This window comes from Pecten maximus, chromosome 15, assembly GCF_902652985.1.
Source record: "Pecten maximus chromosome 15, xPecMax1.1, whole genome shotgun sequence".
Taxonomy (NCBI): Eukaryota; Metazoa; Mollusca; class Bivalvia; order Pectinida; family Pectinidae; genus Pecten; species Pecten maximus.
In genome coordinates this window covers 4,350,060-4,377,705 of record NC_047029.1, presented here as the reverse complement: position 1 = coordinate 4,377,705, position 27,646 = coordinate 4,350,060, and the positions used below count along the sequence as shown (strand labels likewise).

Below are 27,646 nucleotides of genomic sequence, written 5' to 3'. Positions count from 1 at the left end.
GTGTACTGGTAACACCCACACGTAGATGACCCTTTGAGGACAAACCCATCGGTCAACCTGATTCTGATGCCTCCGATCAAACCAACTTTTATTGTAGTTGTGTCAGATGCGTGAATCTTGTAACGATAGTGTGAGCCTGAATAATAATTTATGGAGGCGCTATTGACGCAACAAATTGTACGGCCTCGATTATGAACCGTAAATAACTGTATTTTACTTCATGACGACTGTTTCAACAAAGAGTTTCCTCGGTTGCATTGTTTGAACTCGATTTACATCAAATGATGAGTAAAGACAAATGATGGATGGTAGTCTTTTGCCTAAAGTGGGTAAATATATATGAGACGACGTTCAATGTCATTGGTTGAGAGCCCCCTGGGACGGCTATAATAGGGTTACGTCACCTACAAATGCTTAGGGTGGAAGGCAGTGAGGTATGAACCAGTACAGGGCCTCCACCCTTCTATCTATACCAACTACACTCGCGTATTACAGATTCACTTTGCATGATAAAAACATTCGGATTTGCAAACTATCTGAACTTACTTAGATAATTTGCTTTTAATACCATAGACATTTCCCAGGGGATTTAAGGAAAAACGAGAGCTGTTATTTATTTCCCTCTCCCACAGGTGATATTGATTTGATAACGGATGATATAACTTATCTGCACTTCTGGTATAAGTCATCATCTACTTGTTTATACAACGCAGAATACGATTACATCATGTGCTGTATTGGATTTCTATCTTAAAAACATAAATTCTTGCTGTCGTGAATTGTAAAACTATATACATGAAAGCCAATTATTTCGTTTGATAACTGTCTCGTAACGGCCCGATATTAAAACGTGGGCTAAATAATACATAACCTTTAAGTGATTTTAAATTATCAAATGACACATTAGCAAAACTTCGGTAAAAAGTGATGATAGTACTGTTAGAGACAACATAACTCGAGGCATGCGCACAAGTAGACATCATCATTAACGATAGTTACTGTTTATCTTTGTTTTGTTAGGTATTTATATACAACATTTTTTGTATGTTGTTATATGTCTGGCTTCAAAGAACTTGATGGCATTGAAGCATGCGATGTTCCTGCATGATAGATACCTGTACTTCTACGTAACAAGCTCTGCTAATCACCTTATTTACATCGGCATTAACAAAAGTAAAGGTCGGGATGTCACGTGACCGGTGTGTGTTCGCCATGTGAGTGATTGTTAGAGCTGTCGTCCATGTAATGCTGTAAAATGTTGCTTACAGACGTAAAAAAAAGATAAAAACTTAAACACAAAAGGTGAAATAGAACAAGAAATAGGTTTAGAAATAAAAAACCATATATCCTTATCTTAACGATACAAAGGGAGATAAATGCTGTCGACACACACGAGGTGTCGCATCGCCAATATGGCCAATCATACCTCTATACTACGTAATAACTTAAGTACATTAAAATACAGGTTACGTGGTGGGAGTCTTTATTCATTCATCACTCTCAAAATCACATGAGATTAATCATCTCACGTGCTATGACGTCACGACCGTTTTCTGGGTCACATTTGCATTTCCTCGTAGGTGGATTCCTGATATTCAGATTTTACACGTTTTATCGACCTACAAATTTTAAACATAAACTAGCTTCTCCATAGTCTATAACTTTGCTAAAATAATTAAAATAAATTCTCACGAACTATTGTTTCGGGATAAACAAAATAATTTTATATTCGTTTTGAATTATCCACCATCTAAACCGTTCAAACTGGTTGAAATAAGGCTTAACCGTTTATCATATTTCGCTTACACTGCTGGGGCCTATATCAATTTCCCTTGTTGATCACAGAGTACGGTCTCTTAGTATTTATGAATTATATGTATACTGTAAATACCTGTATGCCACAGGTAAGATTCACTTGCGCGGCTTTTGCACAATGTTGTTTGTATAGGTTTGTATTTTACTTTTCGTCACTTTTCCAGTTATAAGAAGAACGTCTTTCCCATGCACCTTTAACTCCAAAAATGCATAGTGTATGCCTACTACTCAAAACTATAAGAGTTTATTTTATCATGTCTAGGTAAATTAATTTACGATGTATTCCTGTAGGATTCAAACCAGTGTCGACATCATCAAAAACATGCCATTGCATTATATTTTTAATTTGTTTTAATTTGAAATCATTTCTATTCATTTAACAGAAATGTAACGCAAATCTTGAACAAATCTCCCGATTATTTCATATCATCTAATACTCTCCTGTGATATTTATGTGTAATATATGTATGTGTGTGAGATAATTTTCACTAATGGACCTTCGGTGAGGTCAATGTAGTGTTTTATTAACCCGGTAGAAGAGAATATCAACCGAGGTCGATATACTATATTGTTTCTAATTTCATTTTAAAATTGACATCTGTGTCGTTTGTACAACCTGAGTAAGGAAGATTGACAGATTGTAAAACATCGTAACGAGTGCAATTTTAATTAAGTATATAAAAGTAACTGACAATCACCCTCACTGCAACATTAAAATTATTAACAAGAAATATCTTTAAAAAAGATAAATGGCATAGTTTTAATGCTGGTGGTTATCATGTATATATAACTGCTGGTGAAATAGATTAACGAACTAATGCGTTTTAGCACGGATAACAAAATTATATCACTTTGAATCATTTTTGGTGATAATAAGACTGCATTTGAATCAGGAATATAATTTTATTAATTATTCAGCTTGCATTCAATCTTAACTTTGTTTCGTTTTTAACTGCATATCTGCATTTTGCATTTACCGCTACATTGACCAATCACATACTTCATCTTGACCAGTACGCCACCTGTCGCGTCATATCCGGAACCAAAAGAATATTATACGGCTATGCCGAAAAACAATAACGATAGTTAATATTTATTTAAATTACTTTTCTTAGCATGTCTAGAAAGTTAAAGTACTAACTATTGTTTTTCTAACAAAATGCAAAAACAAATGTGATCTATCACTCTCAGACGAATTCCAAATCCTGCATCAATTATATTTTTACAAAATATTCATTCCACTTTATACATCTAAAATGCGTCTATATATGATTCGCTATTCATGAGCATCTTGAATACGTACGACTATATAGGATCAGTTTAGCTCGTTAAAATGATACCTTCAACACCAGTAGGGTCATTACTTACCGGAATGATAATTGATGATGTCAATTAGCAGAAAAACAAACAGATTTATACATACAAACATCTAGCAGACTATGGTAAAACGGCATGTTTGTGGATAGGACAGTTCATCCTTCAAAATTTCTGTAAAAATAGTTCGAGCGATTCACAGTGTTTCCGGTTTTTTTTAATTTTAAATAACGAGTCCTATTTCATACATTTTTTTTAAAATAATGCATGTTGGATGATCACTGCCAAGAAAAAGAAATCTTTATCTGTAATTCAGTAGTTGACGTAATACAATATATATACATAACACATCTACGCGGCCTCCAGATAGCCATAGTGAACGCGGTCATAGTTTAAAGTTCAATGTTCTTTCTTTAGTGTTACCTGTTCCAGTTCAGAATTTCTGGTAATTCAGACTATATATAACACGTGTTTGTAATCGTAGTGTAAAGGAGGAAATAAAGGTATCTATCTATCTCTGTACCGATGACAAAAAGTAACGTTGTAGATGAGCTTTAAGTTTTGCCTTTTACACTGAAGGTAAAATACGTGTTAAATGTATTGCCGCCGTTAACAACAATTAGTAGACCGTTATATGATATGCTTATTAAATTATAAATAAGTGTTAAGGGGGCGATCTCGGCATATATTATGAGGTTACAATTTACCATTAAAGGGGCGTTCTCGGAAGGTATCATCAGGTTACAATTAACTATTAAAGGGGCGTTCTCGGCAGGTATCATCAGGTTACATTGAACCATTAAAGGGGCGATCTCGACATGTATCATCAGGTTACATTTTATAATGGCGATTTTGATAGGTATTATCAGGCAGCTTTTAACTATTAAAGGGGCGTTCTCGGCAGGTATCATCAGGTTACAATTTACCATTAAAGGGGCGATCTCGGCATGTATCATTAGGTTACATTTTACGTTGGCGATTTAGATTGGTATAATTGAAGGGGCGATCACGGCAGGCATAAGAACGTTCTCGGCAGGTATTATGACGTTCTCAGCATCTACACATTTCACAAGGTTAAAATTAACCCATTAAGAGGGTGTTTTCTGCATGTATTTTAATGTTGATATTTAATTAAATGGACGAGTATAGTGATTAATAAGTATGAAAAAGCATGAAATGGACATGTTCAGTTGTTAAGAAGTATGAAATGGACGTGTTCAATGATTAATTAGTATGAAATGGACGTGTTCAGTAGTTAATCAGTATGAAATGGACATATTTTAACATTGTACTATGGAAATATTAAGGGGTTGGTCATATAATGCAAACAATCAGTACACAGATGTCACATATACACATATATCGCGGTAATAATAGTAATTCTATTGTCACACATACATTTTTCGTTGACTATTCTTTCTCTTTCTTTAGTTAACTAGATTTTTTTTCTCTCTCATACTATCATTATTAAAGCAATTCTCGTCCATGCGTATGTACAATAGAGAACTATAAATAGCTTACATCAACCTGCCTAACTAGATACTCCGCCGATGCCGGCGACAAACCACGTGAGACTCGGCGTGTCAAGGTGTTGGTAAATATAGGGACATATCGTTATAGACGGGTCGTCTCAACTCTGGTTGTATGTAAGGTAGAAAACTTCATTCAGATTTTAACATTTTTAAAGCATGAATACGCTGAAACTACATTTTAAGACCAATACAGTTATGCTTTAAACACGCCGAAACCACTACATAACAGTACAAATGTCCCGTCCGTGTGGCATTAACAATGCGCTCCTGTCATAGCATACAGAAAGTCTAAGGATACATGTCATTTGGGATACGGCCGAATTATAGTGGTATGTAGGGAAGAAAGCATAAATGTCGAAAACGTTAACTTATGATCTTGTGATCAGCCAGCTGATTATTTGATTTCTCAACAAAAAAATAATTCGTCGTGGAGAGTGTAAAACTGTATCCATATCTGTTCAGTGTGCGAGCGGTACCTGTATCTTATTTTTACAAGGAGAGCTTCTCGCAAAACCAAAGAAATTGTCTCTGACGTCACTAAATCGACGATGATTACATTCCACTCCCTGTATTGTATACATGTATTTAAATCTCGACAATAACTTAACACATTGGAGTGACAAAATTATCATACAATCGCCCGATGGTGTGCATTGCTTCAAGCGTGGTGTCGACTGGAGTCTATCTGTTCAAATCTCATTGCCATATCTGACTTAGGAACATATGGTATCTACATGAAGTGAAAGGCCATTGGACAACCGAATTGAGACGAAAACACGATACTTTGGTAAAAGATAATTTGCATGCTTGATAAAAGAACTTTCGGACCTGTTTGTACAGTAATAATTACAGGTGAGAATTCCTCGATAACGCCTAAAAAGGGCGGCGGTCATCTTAATTGTAATCTAATTAAGCATTTCTATCTCGTCTACTGACGCTAAAAATCTTACTTAATGCATACATTTGGAAATCGAAGGAGGCATTCGGTGCTTTCACCTCTAACATTACCAGGACATAGAATAGAGTGGGTAAATTAATAAAGACAAAACAGTAATTGATATCTGGCTCCATCACCGGTCCTTTACAATCCATCACATTGCTGATGACGTAGTAACAAAAAAAAAAAAAACACCTAAACACGTCACCAAGTTTTGCACAGCTCATTTTTGAAAGATCGAAGCATAAATTTACATATGAAGATGGATCAGAACATTTTTTGTTTTAATTTTAAAATTGAAGACTCGTCCTCAGGCAGGAAGTGTACTGAAGATTTATTGGTAAGTACTGGTACACTATCATATATAGACAAGCACTCGTTTATAATCAAATTAATTCGAAATACTGTAATTACACGAAAGGAGATTTACATTTCTAAGTCCAGGGAAACAGTAAAAACGTAACCAAATGATTTTTAAAAATGTGTTAATAACGAAGGTTAGTTATGGACAATGATTTTTTTTTCCAAATCAGAAAACTCTACAAAATATAAAATGTAAATAGAACTATTAAAAATGACTTACGTATTGTAGTTGTCTTGTGTCCTTGATACCCTGTTCTGCTATATCATATCCGCGCGCTACTTCAGCCAGTACACTAACTTTCTGACTCGAGCTCGCCACTTGGAAGATGCCTCGTCCAGGCTAGACTGACTAAATTACATTTAACAAGGTAATTTAAGCAACAAGAATTGTGTAATATTTGAATTAACACATAGAATTGTGTAAAGCGCCAAGGGCGGGTAACTGTGGATAGGTTGGCTACTCGTGAAGGGGTGGACGCCCCTCACCTATTCGATAAGGGCTGTTTAGTGACGTAATACCATACGGTTGAGCTCGTCGAGCGAGACAAGGTTGGCCGATTCCGTCTGTTATTTCGATAATTGTATTAGTAAGATCACTATAAGAGTTATCTCCCTTCAATTAGGTATGGATCTGACGTTTGACCAGGCGTTGACGATAGCCTAATCTCCATTATGGAGTCCTTACCCAAGTACTTATAGTACTCCAACAAACACATTTCTTTAGACACCTACTACAGAGGTATGTACTTTGTGATTTTAATTACGTCCCAAATGGATATGTCCCGGTATCCTCATCAGGGTTTCAATCTAAATGTTCTTGTAGTGTTGATTAATACAGAGAGTATTTCCCTCCCCTTTGGATTCTATGCTAATTTACTTTGCGAGCAAAAAAAAATTTTATTTTTTCGAGATTGATGTCGTCTGATTTGGACATTTACAAAAAATACCTAGAGAGTCGTCCTTTGTTGGTAATGAGTTGGTTTTGTAATTAGATATTTCAGAATGTTTTCCAATTAACTCAACAAACAACTTCGTAGCAATAATAATATTGAAAATAACACGAACAGTGTCTGAGATTAGAAAAGAGTTTTTAACTTAGTGATAACTACGGGTAATTATACATATAGAGTATTAGAAACAAGTAGTAAGAAATCGCTGAGGAGCAAAATGCGAAAACAAGATGTTTACGTTTATATATATATATATATATATATATAAAAAGGAAGAAAAATCATATAATCGAGTGGAGAAATGACACATTTCTATGGTACAGAATACATCTCTAATATATACAGGAATACAAATATTTGAATCATAGGTTTATACATATATTTGGATCATACGTTTGGAATGTGAACGCCAAATCCCCGTTGTTACAGACATGGTACGTTTCCATAGCGCTCCCATATCTCACAGACATCGTCCATCAACATTTACAATGTCTACGTACAATGTGCCTTTCTTGTCTCAGACACCACTTATCTATCAGATTAAACTGTCCGCAGTAAAGGTGTACAAATCGTTCACACGTTGATTTGTAAATTACAATGACATGATCGGTCAAATGACCAGTTTACTTTTGTGAGATAATTTGATCATGCGCGGTAAAACTCGTCATGGCTGAGTGATAATCGGCAAGCAAGAGTCAATAGGAGAAACAACAATAATATTATGAATTTATTTTTAGACCAATATCATGATGATGTCATGTTTCAATAACGTTAATTTAGGTAAATATTATTTAAACAATATCAGTTAGGCATTAAATAGATCTAAGTTCATAAACAATCTAAATAAACAAACAATAATATTAATTAATAAACAACAATCTACATCAATAAACAAAATTCTAAATCAATAAACAACAACCACAGGAAAATATAGACACTTTATGATGTGACACTCGATAGTAAAAGAGGGTTTTTAGTTATAAACAAGAAAAAGACATAGACAGGTGGTGTTTATAGACAGGTGAGAGTTATAGACAGGTGGTGTTTATAGACAAGTGAGAGTTATAGACAGGTGGTGTTTATAGACAGGTGAGAGTTAAAGACAGGTGGTAGTTATAGACAGTGGTGTTTATAGACAGGTGATGTTTAAAAACAGGTGAGAGTTATAGACAGGTGAGAGTTAAAGACAGGTGGCGTTTATAGACAGGTGATGTTTATAGACAGGTGAGAGTTATAGACAGGTGGTGTGTATAGACAGGTGAGAGTTATAGACAGGTGAGAGTTATAGACAGGTGATGTTTATAGACAGGTGGTGTTTATAGACAGGTGATGTTTATAGACAGGTGGTGTTTATAGACAGGTGATGTTTATAGACAGTTGAGAGTTATAGACAGGTGATGTTTATAGACAGGTGAGAGTTATAGACAGGTGGTGTGTATAGACAGGTGAGAGTTATAGACAGGTGAGAGTTATAGACAGGTGAGAGTTATAGACAGGTGGTGTTTATAGACAGGTGGTGTTTATAGACAGGTGGTGTTTATAGACAGGTGAGAGTTATAGACAGGTGGTGTTTATAGACAGCTGATGTTTATAGACAGGTGGTGTTTATAGACACGTGAGAGTTATAGACAGGTGGTGTTTATAGACAGCTGATGTTTATAGACAGTTGGTGTTTATAGACAGGTGAGAGTTATAGACAGGTGGTGTTTATAGACACGTGAGAGTTATAGACAGGTGGTGTTTATAGACAGCTGATGTTTATAGACAGTTGGTGTTTATAGACAGGTGATGTTTATAGACAGGTGGTGTTTATAGACAGGTGAGATTTAGAGACAGGGATGGTGTTTATAGACATGTGTTAGTTATAGACAGGTGAGAGTTATAGACAGGTGATAATCATAGACAAGAGATGACTATAGCTATCACCTGTCTATAACTACCACCTGTCTATATCTACCACCTGTCTATAACTACCACCTGTCTATAACTATCAGTAGTCTATAACTACCACCTGTCTATAACTACCACCTGTCAATAACTATCACATGTCTATAACTACCACCTGTCTATAACTATCACCAGTCTATAACTACCACCTGTCTATAACTACCACCTATCTATAACTACTGTCTATAACTACCACCTGTCTATAACTATCACCTGTCTATAACTATCACCTGTCTATAACAACCACCTGTCTATACATCTCTTGTCTATAACAACCACCTGTCTATTTACGGTCATGTGATATTTATAATCATGTGATAGTTATAGACTAATGATACTTATTGGCAGGTGTTAGTTATAGACATGTGCTTGTATAGGACAGCTGATGCTTAAAGACACACATTAAAAAAACAGTTGTAACAAAAAGGATTAGAAAGGTGGTAGATCCATTGGATTTCTTAAATATTTGTTGCTCATGGTAGAAATGTCCAGATAGATTAACAATTTCAAGTACATTTTTGTAGCAAACAACTTTTACAGAGATGTACCTTATTACGACAACGTTTGGGTCATCAACTGTTATATTTTATTTAAGTATTATGCCATAAACCCTGCGTTTTATTCACTGTACGTGTAAAAATACAACATTAAGACTGTATCAATCGATGTTTATGTCAGCATCCGGGAATCTTACCCGGATTTTAACCCGGATATTGATGATACGACATTTATATCACATCAATCCTGGTCTCAGGAGTATTTACTTAATGAGGGACAGCATCATACAAAAAACATAAAATTACAGGTCTATACCCACTACATCAAAATACAGCTCCATACACACAACACCACAAATACAACACCACATATACAGCACCACAAATACAGCTCCATACACACAACACCACACACAGCACCACACATACAACACCACAAATACAACATCACAAACACAACACCACAAATACAACATCACAAACACAACACCATACACACAACACCACATACACAACACTACAAACACAACACCATACAAACACAACACCATACACACAACACCATACACACAGCACCACACAAACAACACCACAAATACAGCACCACACACAACACCACACACACAACACCACAAACACAACACCATACACACAACACCACATATACAACACTACAAATACAACACCACACACAACACCAAAATACAACACCACACACAACACCAAAATACAGCTTCATACACACAACACCAAAAAACAGCTTCATACACACAACACCACAAACACAGCACCACACACAACACCACATACACAACACTACAAATACAACACCACACACACAACACCACAAATACAACACCACACACAACACCAAAATACAACACCACACACAACACCAAAATACAGCTTCATACACACAACACCAAAAAACAGCTTCATACACACAACACCACAAACACAGCACCACACACAACACCACATACACAACACTACAAATACAACACCACACACACAACACCACAAATACAACACCACACACAACACCACAAATACAACACCACACACAACACCAAAATACAGCTTCATACACACAACACCAAAAAAAAGGTTCATACACACAACACCACAAACACAGCACCACACACAACACCACATACACAACACTACAAATACAACACCACACACACAACACCACAAATACAACACCACACACAACACCAAAAAAACAGCTTCATACACACAACACCTAAATACAACACCACACACAACACCAAAAGACAGCTTCATACACACAACACCTAAATACAACACCACACACACAACACCACAAACACAGCACCACACACAACACCACATACACAACACTACAAATACAACACCACACACAACACCAAAAGACAGCTTCATACACACAACACCAAAAGACAGCTTCATACACACAACACCAAAAGACAGCTTCATACACACAACACCTAAATACAACACCACACACAACACCAAAATACAGCTTTATACAAAATACACCAAAAATTCAGCACCATTGACACAACACTAATAAAGCGCCATATCTAATGTCACAACGCAAATTATACAAAATATTTTAACTTTCCTGCTCGTAAACTCGTGATTCTCACCTCCGTTACAACACCCGGAGGTACGTATTTATACAGGTATGTATAAGTTTGGGTGACACGAGGCAAATACTCTTTTGACACGTGTCTGTTCACTATCTACGCTGTTATGTTCAGATTCTACTGATGTAGTTGTCTTTGAAGATTTTATTCCATATTTATGTATGCATATTTTTTTCGGCATAGCCGTTTAATTTTCTTTTGGCTCCGGCTATGACGCGACAGGTGGCGTTACTGGTCAAGATGAAGAATGTGATTGGTCAATGTAGAGGTAAATGCAAAATGCAGATATGCAGTTAAAAACAAAACAGAGTTAAGATTGAATGCAAGCTGAATAAGTAGATTATCTTTTTTAATGACACATTAATAAAATCATATTCCTGATTCAAATGCAGTCTTATTATTACCAAAAATGATTCAAACTGATTTAATTTTGTTATTCGTGCTAAAACGCTTTAGTTTGTTAATTTATTTCACCATCAGTTTTACATTATAACCACCAGCATTAAAACTATGCCGTTTATCTTTTTTAAAGATATTTCTTGTTTTGATCAGACAATTACTACAATGCATTATAAACCATGATCGTCATACATATCTGCATATTACGCAGACTGTGGGTGGAGTTTTATTTCTGTTTAAAGAAGAGGACGGAGGTAAGGGTAAGGTGACGTATTGTACCATCTCGTCCTCTCGACCTCGTCCTCACAGTAGAACATTTAAAATAGTTAATCTTTTTCACCTTAATTTGTGATTAACATTGTCTGGCGTCTTACAAGGCATATTTTCTGTTTTTACATAGCAAGGCCAGTACACAGTTACTACACCCTTTGATATTTGAAAACACTTAAAGATGGCCGAATATTATACCGTTATGTTGTGACGCTAATTGACGTCTATCTTTTAGATACACAATAAAGATATAAAGTTATGTAGAAAGCATCAAAAGTTCCATCGTTATATATATTGTTTAATTATTGGACCCCCAGACGCAGGTTCCCCCCGGGCCTTTAATGGACGTTCTGTTTCTCCATGACATGGGAAATCTAGACGACACGAATAGTATATTAAACAAAATAAAAGCTAGATAAACGGTTCATGGCTTTCCGGGTCTTATGGAATCAGGGTTGTCATTTTCCAGAAAATCTATCATACACGTTGTTTTCCGATCCCAGATTATAAAGATGTGTGTATATTTTAATAAATCTTAAATGTCGGCCAAATGACAATACTTTTCAAGTTTAGCGTACTCAGAAATAACCATGATAATTTCACCCTAAAGCACGTTAGGGTAAGTTAAAGACGGTTAAACCATAGTTAATAATGAATGTATGTATGTATATATTTAGTTTCTTCTCATGCTGGACTCAATCAAACTACCAAATTCAAACTGTTTCATTTGTCCACGAATTTGAACAGATTAACAACAATCTGTGAGTATGAGAATTATATAAAATACAAACCGCCCGCTTCTGCCCGACTGTAAGGCTTAACCTATGCGGACATTATAGGGCATATGTGACCAAAATTCCAATATGCTTAGTCTGAGGTAGGAATGGTAATCGGTCAAAAGTAACATACATGTGACATTATCAGGGCTTTAGAGGAAATGGATGTGACTGTTCTGTGAGATCAATTGGCCTCATGTGCAATAAGATTATGAGAATTTTAAACAGATTTTCAACAAAAACACGAATAAAAATCCAAAATTTCCGCCCAGAGAGATGTTCGATTTTGTATGTGGTCAAAATTAACTCATAATGTTTTAAATCATATTATTTCTAATATTTTTTATGGTCAATGTGTTACGTAATCTTTTTTTATTTATTTTTTTATAATACTTTTTGGTCACTCTCTAATGACGGATTTTTTAACACAAACGATTAGACTTGCACAAGTTCTTCAATTCACCAGGAAAAATAACTGAAGTATAAGTTTGTGTTGAATTTGTCTCAAGACCAACTCAATTTATCACTCCATGAAATCGACCAAAGCAACATTAAATCCTTTAATGTTTCAGTCTGTCGAAGTACGTTAAAGTAAAGACGTTAATATACGTTTAAGTGCAGGAAACTGAGCGGTACGCAATACACATTACCAAACTAGTTTACATAATTTGTTTCAGATTGTAAAATAACAACCAAGGCGAAAACAGAACGGCAACAATCCATCTTTAAACTAAGAGAAAACAGAACGGCACTTTTCATTCTTCAACCCAGGTGAAAACACAACCCGTCAATCATCAATTAATGTTTTATATACATATCATATATTTTTATTATTTACCATCAAACGAGTATCCGGAATCTGTCAATTTTGTATTTTAGTGTACTGTATTACGTAATTTGTGTTCGTCCATCACCGGAAGTTGTTTTTATGTTTTGTTGAGAGGCAAGACGCAAGTTTGATGAAACACGTGTTCAACATTTTATATTGAATTGCCCAGCGAAGCAATCCCCTATGGAACGTAAACTTCAAGGTAAACAGAACGACACGAGACCATCTCTAACTCTAGTGTTGAATGCATAAATACCGCCAACTATTTTACATAAACATACTAAAAAGTATTTCTTGTTTGTTAATATTTTTTTAATCAAATTAAATAACAAACATAGTTTCTGAATTGTATTTGTTGGCTATATAATAAAAACGAAAACCAAATAAAGCGTTGGTGTATTTCAAGGGCTTTGTCATTTTAGTTTGGCATTCATTCATGTTGAAAATGAATGCCACTTGAAAAAAGCTCAAGGATCAGATGTCATCTAGTGCTCTGACGCTGTCGTCAAACATCGTGAAGGTTACCGTAAAAAGTTTAATTGACACATTGTCAACAAATCCTTATATATTGAGGATCGTCGACATCGCACCTCTGCGGAGACGTTCGCCTGAGAGCTGGTATGATTATACAATTGCACAAGATTGTAGTAAAAATGGCAGGATATTAAATGCATTTTATCAAGATATATAGTATGTACTTTTGCCAAATTGTGATATTGTCCATTCTTGACAAATGAAAATGATAAAAACTGAGTGGTTATCATCCAATAATTTTGAATGGAAAAATACTGCCACCGGACCTTGCAATAGATGACAAAGGATTGGTTTCGGATGAAATATTGTCGGTAATTTGTTAAGAGATGTTTGTCTAAAAGTAAACTCGGTCGTGAAACCATATCGATATTCCAAAAATGTTACTATATATAGTATCAAAAACTATTTTTGGGTTATCAAATCACCGTATACCGAGCAAACAGTGATTATAGCTACAGATTACTAACATCCATCCGGGCATTTAATACATATATACACTACCAACGGTTTAAAACTAGATATTTGAAATGATACGTAGCGATGCCTTAGGGCTATCCCGATACAGATAATTGTTGAATTAGCCTGGTCACATACCTATCACCAGTGTCCATTCACAGACCATACCGCGGCCCCAGGGACCGAGGCTAACGGGGCGTGCAGGTCAGCGTTATAATTATATATTCGCGCCCTGGCCCACTGTCCTATAAAAATATCGAGAGGTATATTTAAAGATCGCGATATCAAGGTCTGGATCTGAGGCCATAGCGTACACACATATTATCCTGACTTTTGTTTCGTTTATTGGAGTCGCGTAAGTTTATAGGCTTAAATTAGGGTTTTGTCTTGGGCCGGGTTTATCCTTTTCTCGCTGACGTAACTGTGAACATTGTATGTCGTTCACGGGGATATAAACTCTGTTTCCTTATACAACGGATACGACATTTATGATTCTACAATCATTATCATCAGAGCACTAATTCTATGTCCGTCCCTCTCAGGTCGAGTTTGTCTGTCTACCGTCCGAATGTCAATGCATTATCCCGAGACATATAAACATTGTAACATACAATTACTAATTCCGTTAGTACACCAATAAATTGTCTTGACGTTTTGTTGAAGAAGGAATAGTGGTAGCGAAAGTGTTTTGTTCAATTGTTCCAAAATCTTAAGTGGTAACAAACTTTATAAGCAAATTCGGTAAGCTAGTGTGACGAAACAAAATCCAATATCGCTATTTTCATTAGTTCAAAACTGATTTCAACCTACGTAACATTTCGCTAGAAGTATGTAATGGGGTGTACATTTATTTTCTTTTTTTAAATCGACTAAATGAGAAATTCATATGGAGTTGTTTGAAATTGTTCTCGCGGTTTACTGAGGTAAAAGTAAGCATCAGATTACAAGTGATTTCCCCTGTTTTTGCCAGTAATACTGATACATGTAGTGAAAAACTTCAGATAGAAATTAATTTTTGGAATTCATACATAGATAAGTCTAGTGCATTACTAAAAATATCATGCAAACTACAACTAAATATCAAAACTAATCAACGCAGTCTAAAATATCATCTAGACTAAGTTACTAACCTCGTCCACAGATCAGCGATTTGTATGGGAGTCAAAAATCGACTGTGATGTATAGAATTGAAAATGGGCCAACAAAATAGCTCCCTTTGTTTGGTTTTTGCCTTAAGATATAGATTTCTCAGTTTCCTCAGTAATGCGATAAAAAGTAACTTTGTTTTTATTTAACATCCTATTTATATCAAAATATACCATATCCCGTATGATATATAAATTAGATACAATGGAACAATGTCCCGTTTACGTAATACAGGGTTAATTAAATGTAGATATAAACATATTGATTTCTCGAAAATTACGAAATAATTCGTATCATATATAATCACTTTTGTTGGCCCGGATGGAGTGCGCGAGGGTCCTACTGCGGGAGGAAACTGGAATACCAAATGGAAACCCACGTGGTCGGGCAGTCGGATTTATAGAATTGGTTTAATAAACACAAAATTACATTAGCATGACGATTTATTATAAAACTCCACAATTATGCCCTTATATGGACGTAAGTTCACCATGACGACGTGATTTATTACGCCACGTAATGTAATTATCCGTGTGATATGTCGTATGGTAAATATTTTGTGTTTATATAATGATCTGACTTTGTTTCTGATACGTACACAGTATAACTCCGTAACATAGCCAGTCAGATACTTCACCTAATGCCCAGGGAATTTTTGAAGTGTTAAAATGGCTTCACATTATGTCTGAAGCATTTTAAGTAGGTATTTCAAACTTGAATTGATATAAATGGGTCCCCGGAGGTAGTAGACATACCCAGAGAAGAATCTCCGACGAAAACAATAACGATTCTTATGCTTTGAAGTGCGATAGTACTACATGTATCAAGTACTTTCCCTTCAATTAAGACGCTAATCGAGCGTGGAAATAGTATATTATAGAGATATGTTAGGGGTATCTCGCTGTCGTTAAACGCCTCGGTGGGTCCACATCTTATGTTCTAAACAATAAGATGTTGATGATGGTATGTATCAGGTTACACTCCTTCGCAAGGTCCAATGCTGTCTCTCATTAAGTTGTTGTGTACTATTGTGTCTTTTCTTTATGGATTTTCAAATATTTGCGTGTGTGTTAACTTCTGTCTTCTCGTATCTCGTCTCGTATTTTCCCGCGTCTTCTTGCGTGAGCCGTCTCGTGCCTTTTCCTGTCCAGTTGCGCGAGTTCTTTCGTGTCTTTTTATATCTTCTTGCGGGAGTCGTCTCATGTCTTCTCATGGGGTTATCGTGTCTTTTCGAGAGTATGTTTTGTCACGTGTCTTCAGTTTCAGTTTTACTGAATAACTAAACACAATAATCAAGGTTTGGGAATACTTATATATACCAACATGGAAGACATCGGAGACATACATTGTACAAGAAGAATAATGGACAAGTATATTTGGAATTTAACTTGACAATGGCGTTAAGGGTTTAATAAGTTACTGATGGACATTATGATTATAAGGGTTTGTTGAAGGATTGAAGTATCTCGATATGCTGCTTTTGGATATGAATCACTCCACCATGGTATGGATATGAAGCATACCATTAATTCAGCCTCGTTTTGAGAAAGATTGCTGTACTTTTCATTGTTTGACGCGTGCTATGTTCTCGCTGTGTTGATGGAAACACGTACCAACCTCGTAGTAAGTCTGTAATCGATGGTTGTCACCCGGACACACCAATTTGCACACGTGTTGTTGCTCTGACTGAATTGGACTTCCGAGCTCTGTATCTGAGCGGATGTGGCGTGTTCCAGGTCCTGTCATCTGGATAAACATTTGCCCCTGGCTCCCTAATGACGATTAGATACAGATCTTCTCTCTACCTGGCGAGGGTAGCGCTTGGCTGGTTTGTGCCAGTCCTTGCGTACTTTACTACTATACCTGGTGAGGGATTTGTACTTGACTTGTTTAAGGTTAAATGATCATATTACACTGTAATACCCAGCAATCGGCTCATCTTAACCTGACAAAACATTTTGTTTTATTAATTTTCTTTATTATTAGTATCTGAAGCCATTGTCGTTGAAATGGTTACTTAACATCCACGTAGAAAAAAAATTTTTTTGGAAATTCGGTTAACGAAATTGTATGGCCACAAATGATATCAGTTAGTCAACGAATAAAATCGGACCAATGCATGACAAGAAATCATCATTAACACATTCTTCTCTGTGCATATGTCGCACATTCATTTCTTAATGTGTTGTTGTTTCATTTTTTATTGCAAAAGTTAGTAAATGGTTTGGGCACAAATTATTTTGCAACATCATATCTCTAAACTTACATATACAAGCATACATAGATCGGAGAACACATCAATTCTGGTCACCATACTGGTATTTTAAGAAGAACATTGGTTTAAATCTGATGAACAGGGTTGTAAGTAGATGGGGGATGGTTGATAGGATTTCGTACATCACACCCAGTATATGTTTGTGGATTTTATAAATATTGCACTGGTTAACGTTGTAATGTAAGAAAGTCTTGTCTTAAGGATGTAACCCTTTGGCAAAAACTGAGATAACAGCACAATACATAACTTATGAAGATTGTAATTTGTTATCACCCTATCTAGATATGTCGTTGGATTTCATGTACAGTACCTGTGTGTGTTTCTCAAAACTGTTTCATTCAGTTTTTGTATTTACAATTGTGTCTAACAACATCAAAATTAAAAAGCAGAATACTGATTGAGTTCCCACAAATGTCCAATAATGTTAACTCTAACACAGCCCTTAGAGGACTACAATTATATATCAACTTAGTTATAATAAATACAGAATTTTCGTCATCAAAGCTGTAGAAATAAGATTTTCATCATAGGTCGGAAAAACATATATTTAAAATCTTTAGTCTTTCCTTAATAGTGTTTCACATTACTCAAAATGTATACATGTATATTCCAGACTTGCTCCAGTTTGATTTCACATTCACCATTTTCTGTAATCTCATTAAAACTTTACATGATAGATCACAAACTCATTTTCACACGTGAAACATACTACTACTCTCCCAACACTAAATAAATGTTACAGCATTTATCAATTAGTCGGCACATTGGAAAATGAACTGCCAGCAAACCAGTTTAGTGTTTATATAACATAGGATTGGTTACAAAAATAAGATGTTTGAAAATAACCTTCATTAATACAAACCGTTCTTCAGGTTGATAATGATGATATTTCCCATGGTTTAATGGAGAATTGTTTTTATAGAGAATAGCTATACATTCCGCTGTGTTCCGTATAGTTTAACATGAAGAAATATTGATATGATATGACCGATGAAGAATTAAGTTTTCTTTGTTTTTTTTAGAATGCCTAGAGCATTAGGACTGTGTAGGAACACAATGTTTTTTTTGTGTCTTGGAATCTCGAAATTTCGACTTATCAACGTGACATTTTAACATTTCGAGATGTATTTGTATAAGAAGAAATCTCGACATGAACCTAACGCTCTTCCGTACTCCAGTCCACTGCATGATTTTTTTTTTTTTATTCCTAGCATATTCTGCCTACAGCATTACCTTATACTATGTACAGTATTGAGTAAAATTGATAAACGATTTATGTTCGGTTTTGTTATTGAGAATAAAAAATGATTATAAAAGTGATACACAAGATAATTAAACATTTAAGATTATAAATGTTTGTATCTATTCATTATTTATTCGAACAACTCACCAAATGATTTACATCTTCTGACAGTTCTGTATGACTGACGTTTTGAACTGTTAGCTGTCTGAGATTACGGTCGCCACTTTTTATTTCTTTGACTATTATACAGTTGTGCGAGATACAAACATATTTAAACCTATACGACAAAAATGTAGTTTAAATATCTGTGTCACTGTCTACTGAAGTACCACACCAGACAAATGTCACTGAATTGCAGATATTAAAGGTTTGGATTTTACATAAATATTCGTACGTCTTAGGCCAATGTGTATCAACCATTTTGTTATTAGCACACGGACGATGTGCACAGATACATGTATAACGTGGGTTTATGGATTTCTTATAGAACGAGTGCTTATTTTTAGTTTAAATGTGCCAATGGCTAGCACTTATGTTATTGTTTTAAACAATTGTGTTGTTTCATACATTCATATATTAATCTAACAAAACAAAGTCTAATATGAAAACATGGGTATGTGAAGTCACATCAAGTCGCCTGATATATCAGAGGCAGAAGTCACTTTATATCCAGTTAAACATTGGAATGACTAAAGAGGGCATGGCCGGCTAACTTTTTACTGGGCGAATCTGGATGTAAACTAGTAAAGCGTTGTGATATTGTTTGATCAACTACACTAAATTGTTGCTATTCTACCTAATAGGAATAATCAACAATGTTAAAAACGGTAAAATGTATGTCTGTCTGAAATAAAGGACGTTGAGTGTAGACTAGCATTAATATATGGCTAGATACAATGTAACTGTCTTTAAAGTCACACACAAATATATTATATAACTTGAGAACTAGTTACGCATTCAGATACTGCTATGTTACATGCTGCACTTTACGTGGCTTTTTGTTTGTTTGTTGTTTTTGCTTTTTTTATCGCGTATCTAAAATGTTTACGATATGGAACAATGTTCAACGTTAGATAAAAGGTTTTAGTTTGTGAGCATACCTATGGAAGTATTGCAACATGAAATGATGTTATTGTTTTGGTTTACTTCATTCATATATTTTTCCTTATTTTTCTTTTCTTGTGTCGTTTTAATATTTTTACCTATTTTTTGTGAGTGTGTTTTTGCTTTTCCCCTGATTTTTGAACGTTTCATTGTATCAAAATAAATTCTACAAAAATTATTATTGTATATTTTGCAATTTGGTATATCATTTATAGAAAGAACCAGTTATGTTGATTGACATTTATTTTTCGACTTTTTTTTTACCTTTTCGTCTTAAATATCTTTTCCTATCTTGATCAAAGTATCAATAGTGTCAAACACAATATGACGGGAATATTGCTGTAAATAGAAATTAATAATAATAATAAAGATCAAACTGCAACATACATTCAGTACCTACCTTATGCACGGCACGACTCGAATCCTACTTGGCAATGAGATTACAAGACACAAGTGTCGTGTGAGACTTGAACCCAGCTCCACACTACGGCGGGGAATCCGAGGGGCCAACACGGCGTCAGGACTCAAAAGAGTTGATCACCTGTCCCAGGTATCCTTATATATGCATCCCCTCTAGTTAGATTATCACTCTGGAAATAGGCTGCTGTCCGAATCATCATAATTTCAGTTCCTCGGGGTAAATATCTATACGAGCGCAAGTATCAGTAAAATCAAGATATTCATGAGTATGTGGCCTTGAGGAACTGATCTAAAACAGTTCTAGGTGAATGGGTGGACATTTCTAGCATGATATCTACGATGTATGCAATTGCATTCTAATTTGTCTCTCAACATTTTTGCTTTATTTTGCCTAATGGTAGAGTTTACTATAAGCCTGACATTGAGTCTTTATTTTTAAAGATATATTTATATATACAATGTACATGTACATACCTGCGTGTGGCAACTTAATTTGCGATTTAAGATATAAGAAACAATGAAGAGTAAAATATTTAAAAGTGAAAAAATATACAAAAATATTGCAAAGTTTACAAACCAAGGGAGAACTTGACACAGTGACAAAAATATTTACCACAGCGTCAACGCTTAGGTAAATCCTTAGTATTCCATAACGACAGGAAAAATATAAAAGTATACCACAGTGGCAATAAAAACTAAACGTTTACCACAGCGTTTATTAAAACTAGAGTTTACCATAACGCCAATAAAAACAAAAAATATACCTCAGTGATAATCGAAACTAAAAGTATACCACAGCGGTAATCAAAACTAAAAGTGTACCACAGCGTAACTAAAATCTAAAAAATATACCACAGTGTCATTTGAAACTTGACGTATTTAACAAAAACAAAAAAAACAAAAACAAAAAAAACAAAAAAACAAAAAAAACAAACAAACCAAACAAAAAAATAAAAAAAAAAATAAAAAAAACCAACAACAACAACAACAAATAACAGAACAAAACAAAATAAATAGATGAAATTTGACCACAGCGCCAGTAAACCTATTATTGCAGATAGTTTTTACTCGATGTGTGATTTTATTAGTGATGTATATGATCCCCGTTTCATCCGCCTGACGTTCTTACTACTAATTAAACTCTCGTGGTACATTATCATCCATACTAGTCAATAGAGATGATGGAAGATTCAGAGAAAGACAAAATAGTTGAGGACGTATATGTCATTTCTAGATTATATTCAAAAGGTATGGTCCATGTGCTTTTTTCATGGAGGCAGTGTCTACTTGTATGAGCGGTATTTTCGCTTATCCTATCTTACTTTACAGCTACATTGTAGATTTTGAATTGTCAGTCGTCGGTATGCAAACTTTACATACACTTAAATATAGTCACAGTCTAGACGTTAGATATTTACTGTCATCTCCGAGCTAAAAACTAAATAGCTTCATCCCAATGTAAAGAGTATTCCTTTGGTAATGACAATTTTTACATAGGAGATGAGATGAGCCATTAAAACGACGACACATTTTAGAAGGAATTTGGTAATACTAAATATGTTATAGATGTAGGGTGAATGACATTGTACAATTCAGTAACCGGAACCATTTTGAATATTCGTTACATCTTCGTTTTGGCTTTTCCCCAAATGTGTGTATAAGCCGGTAATGCAAGCATGGGTTTTTTGTCAGTTATACTACACAATATTGATAAGCCCTTCTTTAGTTACGAAATGTTACTTCAACTCTCTTTGCTAAATACAAGATATTACTGCAATATTTAACAATGTTTATATCTCCCTCACTAATTTTACACAATGTAACTACAGTCCTAACCTATTTTACACAATGTTACTACAGCCCTCACTAATTTTACACAATGTTACTACAGCCCTAACTTATTTGACACAATGTAACTACATTCCTCACTTATTTTACACAATGTAACTACATTCCTCACTTATTTTACACAATGTAACTACAGCCCTAACTTATTTTACACAATGTTACTACATTCCTCACTTATTTTACACAATGTAACTACAGTCCTAACTTATTTTACACAATGTAACTACAGTCCTTACTTATTTTACACAATGTAACTACAGTCCTGAATAATTTAACACAATGTAACTACAGCCCTCACTTATTTTACACAATGTTACTACAGTCCTAACTAATTTTACACAATGTTACTACATTCCTCACTTATTTTACACAATGTAACTACATTCCTCACTAATTTTACACAATGTAACTACAGCCCTCACCAATTTTACGCAGTGTTCCTTTAGTCCTAACTAACTTAACACAATGTAACTACAGACCATACTAATTTTACACAATGTAACTACAGTGCTAACTTATTTTACACAATGTAACTACAGTCCTAACTTATTTAACACAATGTAACTACAGTCCTAACTTATTTAACACAATGTAACTACAGTCCTCACTTATTTTACACAATGTTACTACAGTCCTAACTTATTTTACACAATGTTACTACAGTCCTAACTTATTTTACACAATGTAACTACAGCCCTAACTTATTTTACACAATGTTACTACATTCCTAACTTATTTAACACAATGTTACTACAGTCCTAACTTATTTTACACAATGTTACTACATTCCTAACTTATTTTACGCAATGTTACTACAGTTTTTACTAATTTTATACAATGTAACTACATTCCTAACTTATTTTACACAATGTAACTACAGTCCTAACTTATTTTACGCAATGTTACTACAGTCCTTACTAATTTTATACAATGTAACTACAGTGCTAACTTATTTTACGCAATGTTACTACAGTCCTAACTTATTTTACGCAATGTTACTACATTCCTAACTTATTTTACACAATGTTACTACAGTCCTAACTTATTTTACACAATGTAACTACAGCCCTAACTTATTTTACACAATGTTACTACATTCCTAACTTATTTAACACAATGTTACTACAGTCCTAACTTATTTTACACAATGTTACTACATTCCTAACTTATTTTACGCAATGTTACTACAGTCTTTACTAATTTTATACAATGTAACTACATTCCTAACTTATTTTACACAATGTAACTACAGTCCTAACTTATTTTACGCAATGTTACTTCAGTCCTTACTAATTTTATACAATGTAACTACAGTCCTAACTTATTTAACACAATGTTACTACAGTCCTTACTAATTTTATACAATGTAACTACAGTGCTAACTTATTATACACAATGTTACTACAGTCCTAACTTATTTTACGCAATGTTACTACAGTCCTTACTAATTTTACACAATGTAACTACAGACCATACTAATTTTATACAATGTAACTACAGTCCTAACTTATTTTACGCAATGTTACTACAGTCTTTACTAATTTTATACAATGTAAGTACAGTCCTAACTTATTTAACACAATGTTACTACAGTCCTTACTAATTTTATACAATGTAACTACAGTGCTAACTTATTATACACAATGTTACTACAGTCCTAACTTATTTTACGCCATGTTACTACAGTCCTAACTTATTTTACACAATGTAACTACAGTGCTAACTTATTTTACGCAATGTTACTACAGTCCTTACTAATTTTACGCAATGTTACTACAGTCTTTACTAATTTTACGCAATGTTACTACAGTCCTTACTAATTTTACGCAATGTAACTACAGTCCTTACTAATTTTACGCAATGTTACTACAGTCTTTACTAATTTTATACAATGTAACTACAGACCATACTTATTTTATACAATGTAACTACAGTCCTAACTTATTTAACACAATGTTACTACAGTCCTTACTAATTTTACGCAATGTTACTACAGTCCTTACTAATTTTACGCAATGTTACTACAGTCCTTACTAATTTTACGCAATGTTACTACAGTCCTTACTAATTTTACGCAATGTTACTACAGTCTTTACTAATTATACACAATGTTACTACAGTCCTAACTTATTTTACACAATGTTACTACAGTCCTAACTTATTATACACAATGTTACTACAGTCCTAACTTATTATACACAATGTTACTACAGTCCTAACTTATTTTATACAATGTAACTACAGTCCTTACTTATTTTACGCAATGTTACTACAGTCCTTACTAATTTTATACAATGTAACTACAGTCTTAACTAATTTTACGCAATGTTACTACAGTCCTAACTTATTATACACAATGTTACTACAGTCCTAACTTATTATACACAATGTTACTACAGTCCTAACTTATTTTACACAATGTTACTACAGTCCTTACTAATTTTACGCAATGTTACTACAGTCCTTACTTATTTTACGCAATGTTACTACAGTCCTTACTAATTTTATACAATGTAACTACAGTCTTAACTAATTTTACGCAATGTTACTACAGTCCTAACTTATTATACACAATGTTACTACAGTCCTAACTTATTATACGCAATGTTACTACAGTCCTTACTAATTTTACGCAATGTTACTACAGTCTTTACTAATTTTATACAATGTAACTACAGTCCTAACTTATTTAACACAATGTTACTACAGTCCTTACTAATTTTATACAATGTAACTACAGTGCTAACTTATTTTACGCAATGTTACTACAGTCCTAACTTATTATACACAATGTTACTACAGTCCTAACTTATTATACACAATGTTACTACAGTCCTAACTTATTTTACACAATGTTACTACAGTCCTTACTAATTTTACACAATGTAACTACAGTCCTTACTAATTTTACACAATGTAACTACAGTCCTTACTAATTTTACACAATGTTACTACAGTCCTTACTAATTTTACACAATGTTACTACAGTCCTTACTAATTTTACACAATGTAACTACAGTCCTTACTAATTTTACACAATGTTACTACAGTCCTAACTTATTTTACACAATGTTACTACAGTCCTAACTTATTTTACACAATGTAACTACAGTGCTAACTTATTTAACACAATGTTACTACAGTCCTAACTTATTTTACACAATGTTACTACAGTCCTAACTTATTTTACACAATGTTACTACAGTGCTAACTTATTTAACACAATGTTACTACAGTCCTAACTTATTTTACGCAATGTTACTACAGTCCTAACTTATTTTACACAATGTAACTACAGTGCTAACTTATTTAACACAATGTTACTACAGTCCTTACTAATTTTACACAATGTTACTACAGTCCTAACTTATTTTACACAATGTTACTACAGTCCTAACTTATTATACACAATGTTACTACAGTCCTAACTTATTATACACAATGTTACTACAGTCCTAACTTATTTTATACAATGTAACTACAGTCCTTACTTATTTTACGCAATGTTACTACAGTCCTTACTAATTTTATACAATGTAACTACAGTCTTAACTAATTTTACGCAATGTTACTACAGTCCTAACTTATTATACACAATGTTACTACAGTCCTAACTTATTATACACAATGTTACTACAGTCCTAACTTATTTTACACAATGTTACTACAGTCCTTACTAATTTTACGCAATGTTACTACAGTCCTTACTTATTTTACGCAATGTTACTACAGTCCTTACTAATTTTATACAATGTAACTACAGTCTTAACTAATTTTACGCAATGTTACTACAGTCCTAACTTATTATACACAATGTTACTACAGTCCTAACTTATTATACGCAATGTTACTACAGTCCTTACTAATTTTACGCAATGTTACTACAGTCTTTACTAATTTTATACAATGTAACTACAGTCCTAACTTATTTAACACAATGTTACTACAGTCCTTACTAATTTTATACAATGTAACTACAGTGCTAACTTATTTTACGCAATGTTACTACAGTCCTAACTTATTATACACAATGTTACTACAGTCCTAACTTATTATACACAATGTAACTACAGTCCTAACTTATTTTACACAATGTTACTACAGTCCTTACTAATTTTACACAATGTAACTACAGTCCTTACTAATTTTACACAATGTAACTACAGTCCTTACTAATTTTACACAATGTTACTACAGTCCTTACTAATTTTACACAATGTTACTACAGTCCTTACTAATTTTACACAATGTAACTACAGTCCTTACTAATTTTACACAATGTTACTACAGTCCTAACTTATTTTACACAATGTTACTACAGTCCTAACTTATTTTACACAATGTAACTACAGTGCTAACTTATTTAACACAATGTTACTACAGTCCTAACTTATTTTACACAATGTTACTACAGTCCTAACTTATTTTACACAATGTTACTACAGTGCTAACTTATTTAACACAATGTTACTACAGTCCTAACTTATTTTACGCAATGTTACTACAGTCCTAACTTATTTTACACAATGTAACTACAGTGCTAACTTATTTAACACAATGTTACTACAGTCCTTACTAATTTTACACAATGTTACTACAGTCCTAACTTATTTTACACAATGTTACTACAGTGCTAACTTATTTAACACAATGTTACTACAGTCCTTACTAATTTTATACAATGTAACTACAGTGCTAACTTATTTAACACAATGTTACTACAGTCCTTACTAATTTTATACAATGTAACTACAGTGCTAACTTATTTAACACAATGTTACTACAGTCCTTACTAATTTTATACAATGTAACTACAGTCCTAACTTATTTAACACAATGTTACTACAGTCCTTACTTATTTTACATAATGTTACTACAAACCTTACTTATTTTACACCACGTTACTAGAGTCCTTACTAATTATACACAATGTTACTATATAATATATATATGTAGATGTAAAAATAACTATATGTAAATGAATAAATATAAATAAATGAAAGTGGCTCATCGAACATTTCTATATTTACCAGATATACATGTATGTATACATCTATTTAATGTTTATGATTGTAATTCTGCATACGACAGTATGGATTACGTATCGCTTAGAATTTAAATGTGTATTGCAACTAAAGTCCATGTCATTCAGAGTTTATTTGAATTTTAGATAAGCATCTTATTGGATCATGTGTCATTTGATAAAGTGTATTAAAACACTTGTCCTGACCGATTTGTTTGATGCTTTGGTGTCTCCGTAAATGGTTTCACGCGCAGATGCTTTTCATATCACAATCATTTATTTTTTTTTGCATGTTATAGAAGTCGCAATTTACAATCAACATCAGCAGAACACT

At 33.9% G+C, this 27,646-nt stretch overlaps 1 protein-coding gene across 2 annotated transcripts in view; it reads right to left on the bottom strand.

Annotated features, from left to right (window-relative positions):
* LOC117343545 (sodium bicarbonate cotransporter 3-like) overlaps positions 1–20,544 on the bottom strand; it is a 38,324-nt gene extending 17,780 nt beyond the window's left edge. The window contains exon 1 of one of the 2 annotated variants that reach the window (XM_033905938.1): positions 20,422–20,544. The gene's annotated coding sequence lies outside the window, so the exon portion shown is untranslated. Of the gene's footprint in view, positions 1–6,181; positions 6,312–20,421 lie in introns of those variants that run through there. The other variant, XM_033905937.1, reaches the window with a different exon arrangement.
* Positions 20,545–27,646: the final 7,102 nt, after the last annotated feature.